Raw genomic sequence first — 11,061 nt, 5'->3', positions numbered from 1 at the left:
CACTCCACAAAAGCCGCGGCCCTTGCGGACCAAGGGAAACAACTACTTCAAGGTCTCAGAGCGAGTGAAGTCACCGATTGAAACGCTGTTAGCCTGCATCAGTAACTAGCTAGCCATTTCACACCGGTTACATCAGCATACACAATTAGGGAAGTTGGAAAGGAAATGCAGTTGATCGCCAACAGTGATACCTCATGGTATTTTTACATACTGATTTTGCACAATATGGAAATTAGGGTCCCTATTCACCAGGTGGAAACATTTTTGCCTAAAATAACAAACATACATATCACACAGCATTGTATCTCAATCTCTATCAATTGCCAATGGTGTATTAACATTTGTTGACAGGCTCTTGTGTTACATGCATGAGTCAATCCTGTGGATGTATGGAGTTAACACCAGAGGATTTAAATGTATTCCATCAAATATGACCCACTTAACTGGTGAAGACGCACCCAGGACTGAAATTGCAATTATTTAAATGGATGCTTTATTATTCATAATTAGCTGGCACTTGTGAAGAGTCTCTCACGGACAGACTACAGAGGAATTGCACGTGTTCCTATGGGGGGAATCCATGGACGTTCTATTTTATGTGTTGTTCTCCAGCATAGTAATTAGAGCAAATACTTAATGAGTCAACTCTTAAAAGGAATTTGCTAATCAGATATAGTAGATAATGATAGTTTCATCATCTGGTGGTAGTGCAGTAAATTCAGTGTTCAAGTTAACTGTTGTAACTCCCTGCCATGGTTGCGCAATGTGTAATGTTGTTCTCACAAAAAAAGGAAGGTGGTAGCATCTCCCGTAAATGATGGAAACAACAAAGTTTCTAGTTCTTTCAAGTTTAAAATAGCTGACACATTTTAACTGTGTGGTCTTTGTCAAACCTTTCTCCTTCTTTGCTAGTTTGTGAGCTGTTTGTGAGCTGTGCTGGTGTCAACTTTGGTGATGCATGGGGCAATGTGTTGTATTACATGGTTTTGTCACCCAGAACGTCTTTGGCTGCTAAAGACTCTCTGTAGCATTGGTACTGCACTGCATAGTCCTGAGAGTCAAAGACAGCCTTGCTCCTTGGCTGTAAGCCTCGCATTTTAAATGGACCCTTTTGGATTTTGGCAATGAGGAAATTAGAGGTAGTACAAGCCTTCCTACTGAACACAGATACATAAAAATGGTATCCACAAGTTCATCTGACTCTGGGGAAGAAGATAAAGGGCTTCATTGCCAAAATCCTGAAGTAGCCCTTTAAAGTGGACTTAGCTAGAGGTCTCTTCAGAAGTCAGCTACAGTCATACTCTCAATGAACATTTCATCTGGATTAAAGGCTTTGTGGCATGTTATTCCATGCTGCTTCCTCAGCCCCAATTCTTTATCATTTGAGAGCCTGAAATGGGCATGCTAATATACTGTAAGCTGAAATGGCCTACACAGATATGCGATGTCATAGATGGTCATATTTGAAATACTGTACTGTAAGTATTTATCCCTTCCTGTTTTCTAGGTGAAGATTGAATTTATACTGGAATGTCCGTTCTATTTGACCTTTTTTCTTAGATGGGCTTGTCAGCTAAAAGAGAAAAGGCCAACTCCAGATTCGAATGAAGTTTGCTCGACTCTGAATTTGTCTGTAAACAGACGCTAAATGTCACAATCTAATATGCTTATATGGCTTTAGAAAGTGATGGTCTGTTTTTTAAAATGTGATATTTCATGGTAAATGGTATTGTAGTAGGTCTTGGTAAACAGTCACATTCTTAGTGCTTTGCTTTTACATGCAGATGATCTATTCCAAACGCCATCAATCAGCTGCAATTTACTCCTGAAGGCTTTGCATTTCTTAATTCCACCCTCGTCCTTTCAACAATAGGCTTTCATGTTAACTTCAGAGGGGATGCTGCTTGGCGGTGTCGTCAGTAGTACATCATGTACTCTGCGTGTCTGCAGTCATCTAAATTGTGCGGCTAAAGAATTATGTTGGTGCCAGCAAAGCTGCAAAAAACCTCAGTGTTTGCTCATCCCTGATCCCCTGGTGCTGTGAAGCATGCAGGGACTTTGAAGAGGTCAACCAAACAAAGAAGCAGACTATTGACGGATGAAGAGGAGTTGGAAAGTAAGTAGAGAATCCATGACTAGGGCAACAATCCCATTTATGCCATGTTCACTATGATGGACATGTGCCATCAGACTGAAATGTGTCTTTTGTAACTCACTAAATTAAGACGTCAGGGTATGTGTGTTTTTGTGGGCACACAGGGAGGGACAAGTTTATTATCTACAAAACATATTTTGATAAGGAAAAAAAACAATTGTTAAGGTATTTGTTTATCACGGACTGTAAACAGAGCCTCATCCTTATAGCGGGGTCCCACTGGGCGGCTGTGCAATAGTGATTCACGTGTATATGCCAGCATTTTAAAACTAAAAAGGTCAATTATTAGTTTTGTGCGACCACCTTTGTCACATAATGGTTTGACTAATGTTGAAACGAAAACAAGACAAGCGGTCATACATGTTTTTTTTCTGATGTAATAGTCTCTTTAATGTAATACATGACATAGAGGATGTTTAGGGCACATGTTCTGCTCTTTGATGCACTACAAACTCAATCAAATGGGTTTCTTCATTCTGTCATTTTGATCTTTCAATTACAATGTGTTATTGTGTCGTCTGGATTACTGTCATGTTACGGATGTATTCCCATTACCACAAAGCCTTAGTAAATCAGATTTGAGCAGTCCGGTTTATTTTTGACTTAAGGTTTAGAACGAACCATATGATCCCTCCATTTAAAGTGCTTTTGTTAAACATTGTGCTTGCCTGGAGACAGCACCTCTCTGCTCAGCTCTCTGTCCCGTTGTCTGATTTCCCACCACCATGGAGCCTACATGACAGAGAAATGTACTTAGAACAAGGTCATGTATTGCCCTGTGCCCTCCACCACATTTTCTCCTTCATCTCACTCCAGAAGGGATGAGGTGTCTGTCCATAAAGGCACAGGGGGATTTTCTGGCACATATTACATCAGATTGCTGTACAAGTGCCCTCTCTGCAGCTGCATATCTAAACCTTTTTCACTCAAGATGCGATATGCATTCAGGCCTGTGTTCTTCGGCTATTTACAAAACTATTAAGCTGTGATTCTTTTTGGTGGAGTGTGCACCCCCACAAATGCACTCAATCATTCTAACAAACACATGCACACTTTGACACACACATATATTACTCAATCACACACTCTATCACAATAACATCCCCCTCCTAATGTCAACATAAAAACCTGCCGCTGCCTCCCCCTTCCCCTTCCCCCTCCACTTTGGGAAGGTCTCAGATACAGAGCTGCCTGCTCTCCCTCAGCTTGCTCTGGGGCTCTGGAGCCATTTTGAACTCCTCTTTCTTCTCTTGTTCTGCTCTCTTCCTCCATGTTTAAATGTTTCCATTCCTGACCTCATTCCTTTTACACAGCCCAGATCATTGGCTGCTATCTTTCTGCTGGGATGTCTTACAGTAATACAGCTTGCTGTGGGACATGGGTTCATGACCTGCATATGGACTATTTTAGCTATCTTTGCCATCTTTCTGGTATTTTATTTGATTTGCAAAGCCTAATTTAACTAATATAGTGTGTCTTGTGTAATCAAGACTAATTAGATTTTGGTCTAATTCATTTAACGAGGTCAAATTGTCTAGTGTCATGAACTCATCATTTTGGCTGGGTTGTCGGGGGTTAATTAACTACTAACTCTATAGCACCATGGAGAGATTGAATCCTGAAGTCATTATATGTTCTGCCAACACATTCAATAGGAATCAAGTTTGATTGTATGTGCATGACCTACGTGATTAATTATCAGGTAGAACAGAAAACCAGCAGGCTCCGGACGTTGTTGGGTAAGAGTTGAGTACCCCTGTTCAAGAACTTCTCAGACTAGCACTAATGAAATTAGAGGCGGCTATAATTGTTATTCAATCCAAGAATATCCTCTACATGCTGACTAGATTATATATTGCATGCCTGAGCACTGCAAAACAAATGTACACATTCAGTACATCTCTTAATTAGGGCTCTATTCAATCTGTATCTCTGAAGCGATAGACGTTTACCATAAGCAGCGTTTACCATGAATGCAGTCTCCACTAACGCGGGAACATAGCCTTTAAATTTCAATCACACGTGATAGCTGAACTTCCGCGATACAGAGTTAATAGCCATTAATTAAAGATAGACTCAGCAAAATGACGTTGCCACGAGCAGCACTGCAGACATTGAGATGAGTGAGATGCAAGACGCTCACACATTCACATACTGTATGGGCGGATGTGCATGGGTTCGCTTCACACTGATAACAGCGTGGTAGCCACGGGACCAAAATAATGGAGATTTTGAGTCTCACACTTCAACGCTCTTAGTTGTTGTGGAAATTGACCCACCATGTTGTCCATTTTCTGCATCTACGTCATATCGTCAAATTTAGCTAATAACACAACCACAAAAATCCCACCAGACAAATGGTGTTTGATAGTGTTAGTATTTCATAGCATAAGGAACTCATGACACTAGCGCCGAGTGCAGTTGTTGTGGTGCTCTCACTGATGGTGGCTGAAGTTCATTCTCAGAAAAGCTGTTTAATATTGGATGTGTTATAAATTATACTATGTGTGTGTCTATAACAATCTTAAAAATGGATTATAAAGAAAACTATCCTACTGTATTGCATGACCTCGTACCTCCCTTCAATATGTTCATACTGTAGTCCCCTGGCTGGCAAATAATAAATAACCCTAGTGACATAGTTACCATTCCCTTTGAATACAAAATGATTCACTTGATTACGGCGTGCCCCTATTTCTCCTTTGAACCATGAATCCTGCCCCTCAAAATATTAATTATCCCCAAGACATGTCATATTTTGAGGTCATTCGTCTCTTCAACTTTGAGAATGCCTAGTGATTTCTGTACTTTAGAGCAGATTTACATTATTTTTTAGCTGTGTCTTCAATCTGAATTTATAAGGGCTGCAGCTCTACTCTACAGTAGCCATTTCTCCTGATCATTGAGCTTGAGTCTCGTTTGGTGGTGGCATATAGGGACGTTCATAGGGCTGTATAGGGATGTTCATAGGACTGTATAGGGACATTCATAGGGCTGTATAGGGATGTTCATTGTGCTTTATATGTGCGTTCATAGGGCTGCATAGGGACATTCAAGGGCTGTATAGGGACATTCATAGGGCTGTATAGGGATGTTCATTGTGCTTTATAGGTGTGTTCATAGGGCTGCATAGGGACATTCAAGGGCTGTATAGGGACATTCATAGGGCTGTATAGGGACATTCATAGGGCTGTATAGGGACATTCATAGGGCTGTATAGGGACATTCATAGGGCTGTATAGGGATATTCATAGGGCTGTATAGGGATGTTCATAAATAAAGGTACTGACAGAGGAAAGGGTTTGCTCTCATCAAGAGTCAATAATGATGGTGCTGAAAGTCTGAAGAATGTCCAAATGTTGAGGTAGCATACCTGGCAGCCTGAAGAATGTCCAAATGTTGGGGCAGCATATCTGGCAGCCTGAAGAATGTTCAAATGCTGGGGCAGCATACCCGGCAGCCTGAAGAATGTCCAAATGCTGGGGCAGCATACCCGGCAGCCTGAAGAATGTCCAAATGCTGGGGCAGCATATCTGACAGCCTGAAGAATGTCCAAATGCTGGGGCAGCATATCTGACGGCCTGAAGAATGTCCAAATGCTGGGGCAGCATACCTGGCAGCCTGAAGAATGTCCAAATGCTGGGGCAGCATATCTGACAGCCTGAAGAATGTCCAAATGTTGGGGCAGCATATCTGGCAGCATGAAGAATGTCCAAATGCTGGGGCAGCATATCTGGCAGCCTGAAGAATGTCCATATGTTGGGGCAGCATATCTGGCAGCCTGAAGAATGTCCAAATGCTGGGGCAGCATATCTGGCAACCTGAAGAATGTCCAAATGCTGGGGCAGTATATCTGACAGTCTGAAGAATGTCCAAATGTTGGGCCAGTATATCTGACAGTCTGAACAACATCTACATTTTGGGGCAGTATATCTGACAGTCTGAATAACATCTACATTTTGGGGCAGCATATCTGACAGTCTGAAGAACGTCTACATTTTGGGGCAGCATATCTGACAGCCTGAAGAACGTCCAAATATTGTTGCAGCATATCTGGCACATGTGTATAAAGCTGAAGTGAATAGCAGAAGGGCGAGCCGAGCAGTTTCATTTGGGAAGGTACCCTGGTCAGAGCACAAAAGCAAGTCATTGAATAAGAAAAGCTACTGGAGGTGACCTCATTCACAGGCCTGCAGAGGCAGGGAGAGCATGTTGTAAAAGGGCCTGCACTCAATGCCCCGGCTTCCTTTCCCACACTGTTCAGAGAAAAGTCTAGCCCACTTGAAAGGACCTGGCCTTGAAAGAGAATGTGTACTTGAAAGTGGCATTTCAAAAAACAGGAATTCTTGCCATTATGAAAGGACTCAGACTCCATTTGTGGTTGAAAAAAAATCCTTAATCTATATGAACAAGGAGGTTGAAGCTGACATTGATCTAAGCCTGGTTTTGTGAAAGATTGAATAGTGATATCATAAACATTCTGGTAATGCGGAGGTCTATAGACAACTGCATGCTTCACAGAGTATCCAGCAATGTAAGTGTGATTTCATAACTCTCATGCAATGAAATGTCCCTATGGAAAGAGTTCTCCATTTGTCACAACAAATAGGAAGTCACAGAGTAGGCCTACAACTGAATCATTCAAGTCATACTGAAATAAATGAGTCAGAAGTAGCAATTTACTTTCAGTTTAACTTCTTCAGATGACAAAATTAGGTTTTTACACAAGATGATTGGAACTGGTGTTCGGTTGCTCTTTGAATGGGCACTGCATGGCTCTGCTATTCATCTTAAACGACAGGTCTTGCCTGCATACATTTCTGAGTCACGCAGTTCTTCCTAACGCAAGCTAAAATGAGAAAAAGATAACCAGTCCATGAAAGAAGCACAACCAAGTCTCTGTAAATTCTAAAATGCTGGAGACCCTATCCGAACCCAATGCTGATACATGGAGACAAACATATCATTGTGTTCTCCAGTAAGGAACAGAGTGTTTTTAACTGCAGTGGCTGTGGCCTATAAACCATGGACATTAATCACAGAATGAGAATCACAAAAACTATGTCCCATAATGGAATAATTCGGAGAGGAATCTTCAAGACATTGCCAGAGAGTCTTGGAAGAAAAGAGACATATTTGTAAGGGCAACGGAGACAGGCCTTTCCCTTGCCAAGAGAGAAATGTTCCCATGCTTGCCAAGAGGGAACGTGTCATGTGTTTAGTCCTCTAGAGTGAAGACTGGGCAGGGAGCTGATCCTCCCCAATAAAAATGTAAGTATTTGCCAGCCATAACTAATTCTGGAAGGAAAGCAAAGCATATCCAAGCCAAGAAGTTGAAGGTGAAACTTTAATTAGCATTGAAGATGTAGGACATTTTATGAACTTGAGTTTAGCCAATTGAACTTTTAAAGACGCATTTTCGGGATATGTCTTTCCTAAATCGTTTGGAATTATGAATCATTCCAGGGCAAGAGTGTTCAGAGAATCTAGGACCCAGAAAGCAGACCGAATACCATGAGGTAATGGTGCAATATCCCATGCCGTAAAAAAAAGGAAACCCTTAACCTGGCATGATTCAAATAAGTGGCATTACTCTAGAAGTGTTTGTTAATACCTTTAAAGTCCTTGTGTTTCTGTTGCGCTGAGGTATTTCATTATGTGTCCCATTCATTTTAGGCTTTTGTTATTGTTTTAACTGCAGATTACCATTTTAATAATCAAATACATATTTCTACTCCGTAAGTGGCTCAGCTAAGCAAAACTTTAGACAGTCCATCAAAAACAAATAAACAAGCAAGAAACGTCCACTCAGGCAGAGACTAGCCGCCGTATACTTTACATTTAACAAGAAACGTCCACTCAGGCAAAGACTAGCCGCCGTATACTTTACATTTAACAAGAAACGTCCACTCAGGCAGAGACTAGCTGCCGTATACTTTACATTTAACAAGAAACGTCCACTCAGGCAGAGACTAGCCGTCGTATACTTTACATTTAACAAGAAACGTCCACTCAGGCAGAGACTAGCTGCCGTATACTTTACATTTAACAAGAAACGTCCACTCAGGCAGAGACTAGCTGCCGTATACTTTACATTTAACAAGAAACGTCCACTCAGGCAGAGACTAGCTGCCGTATACTTTACATTTAACAAGAAACGTCCACTCAGGCAGAGACTAGCTGCCGTATACTTTACATTTAACAAGAAACGTCCACTCAGGCAGAGACTAGCTGCCGTATACTTTACATTTAACAAGAAACGTCCACTCAGGCAGAGACTAGCTGCCGTATACTTTACATTTAGCAAGAAACGTCCACTTAGGCAGAGACTAGCTGCCGTATACTTTACATTTAACAAGAAACGTCCACTCAGGCAGAGACTAGCTGCCGTATTCTTTACATTTAACAAGAAACGTCCACTCAGGCAGAGACTAGCTGCCGTATACTTTACATTTAACAAGAAACGTCCACTCAGGCAGAGACTAGCTGCCGTATACTTTACATTTAACAAGAAAATACATTCAAGGGACGCCTCTTAAAAGTGTGTGTGCATAAACACAGGGATTGTTGTTTTATGAGGTACGTCTTGGCATGTGGACAGATTAAGAAAAGGGTGATATATTAGCCAATGATTGACAAACAAAACAGATTATCTTGTGTTTGCAGCTTCTTCTAAAGATGGCTTTGGATGGGCTTTCTCTACTCGGAAGCCCTGCCTGCGGCCGCTGCAGTGCATGCTGAGCTGGCTTTTGCCTGCTGAGGCTCAGTGGGATTAGCACGCTGCCAGACTCTGGCTCCTCTTAAAGCGGGGTTTATTGGGCTCTGCTGGATGGAGCTTCTTCCCAGGCCAGCCCTACTCCCATCACCATCAGTATAACAGCCAGATCCAGCTGAAAACTAAAGCATCCTTTACTAGATGCTGGTGCCTGGTTACAAGGTAGCATTACAGCTCTGACTGCCAGTAGTCTGTCTCATTAACTCAGGGATGCACAATGAGTTTGTCTTCATCAACAACACTGTGTAAACCCTTCTCCAATGCTGTCTTCATCAACAACAATGTTTAAACTCCTCTCCAATGCTGTCTTCAATCAACAACAATGTGTAAACCCCTCTCCAATGCTGTCTTCATCAATAACAATGTGTAAACCCCTCTCCAATGCTGTCTTCATCAACAACAATGTGTAAACCCCTCTCCAATGCTGTCTTCAATCAACAACAATGTGTAAACCCCTCTCCAATGCTGTCTTCGTCAACAACAACGTGAAAACCCATCTCCAATGCTGTCTTCAATCAACAACAATGTGTAAACCCCTCTCCAATGCTGTCTTCGTCAACAACAACGTGTAAACCCATCTCCAATGCTGTCTTCATCAACAACAATGTGTAAACCCCTCTCCAATGCTGTCTTCATCAACAACAATGTGTAAACCCCTCTCCAATGCTGTCTTCAATCAACAACAATGTGTAAACCCCTCTCCAATGCTGTCTTTAATCAACAACAATGTGTAAACTCCTCTCCAATGCTGTCTTAATCAACAACAATGTGTAAACCCCTCTCCAATGCTGTCTTCAATCAACAACAATGTGTAAACCCCTCTCCAATGCTGTCTTCAATCAACAACAATGTGTAAACCCCTCTCCAATGCTGTCTTTAATCAACAACATTGTGTAAACCCCTCTCCAATGCTGTCTTCATCAACAACAATGTGTAAACCCCTCTCCAATGCTGTCTTTAATCAACAACAATGTGTAAACCCCTCTCCAATGCTGTCTTCATCAACAACAATGTGTAAACCCCTCTCCAATGCTGTCTTTAATCAACAACAATGTGTAAACCCCTCTCCCATGCTGTCTTTAATCAACAACAATGTGTAAACCCCTCTCCAATGCTGTCTTCATCAACAACAATGTGTAAACCCCTCTCCAATGCTGTCTTTAATCAACAACAATGTGTAAACCCCTCTCCAATGCTGTCTTTAATCAACAACAATGTGTAAACCCCTCTCCCATGCTGTCTTTAATCAACAACAATGTGTAAACCACTCTCCAATGTTGTCTTCATCAACAACAATGTGTAAACCCCTCTCCAATGCTGTCTTTAATCAACAACAATGTGTAAACCCCTCTCCAAATGCTGTCTTCATCAACAACAATGTGTAAACCCCTCTCCAAATGCTGTCTTTAATCAACAACAATGTGTAAACCCCTCTCCCATGCTCCGCGATTAAAGCCTCCACTCATTTTTGGTCTTATCCTCAGTGCGATGAAGGATGATTGTAACAATGATTTCTAGATTGTGATCCAACTAAATATTTATAGTAGCTATGTTTCCATCCAAATGGCAAACAGATTTTCATGTGAACATTCTAAAATCTGCATAAAAACAATATGGGCATTTTCCCACCAGAAATGTTTCCATCAGATTGACTTGTTGCAGATATAAGGCTGTGCGTGATGACGTTGTGCACATAAAAATAACTTTTGCGGTTAAATTCCCATGTACTTAATAAAAAAATACAAGTTAAATGGGTTTCCATCACATTTTCAACTCTACTGATGGTTTTGTCACTCAAAATGTTTAGTTATATAGTGAATGTTTCACATGCGCTCTAGCCAACTGCCTGCCGATACAGTGCTTGTATGATGATATTATTTGACAAACACATGATATTATTACATTATATTATTTGACAAAAACAAAATGTATTATTTTGTGTTTGTCAAACTGCACCCAAGCATCGATCATCATGTCACCAGAATAAGACCATCTATATTTATTGGAAAGGAGCATCAGGCTCATTACCTTGCACTTTCACGACACTGTGAAGTTCATCAAATGTATTTAATCTGTAGCCTAATAAACTGCACGCTATCACAAGTCGTAGTAGGAGGATGACACACGATGT

Source organism: Oncorhynchus clarkii, chromosome 31 (assembly GCF_045791955.1).
Source record: "Oncorhynchus clarkii lewisi isolate Uvic-CL-2024 chromosome 31, UVic_Ocla_1.0, whole genome shotgun sequence".
Classification (NCBI taxonomy): Eukaryota; Metazoa; Chordata; class Actinopteri; order Salmoniformes; family Salmonidae; genus Oncorhynchus; species Oncorhynchus clarkii.
This window is presented reverse-complemented; position numbering follows the sequence as displayed.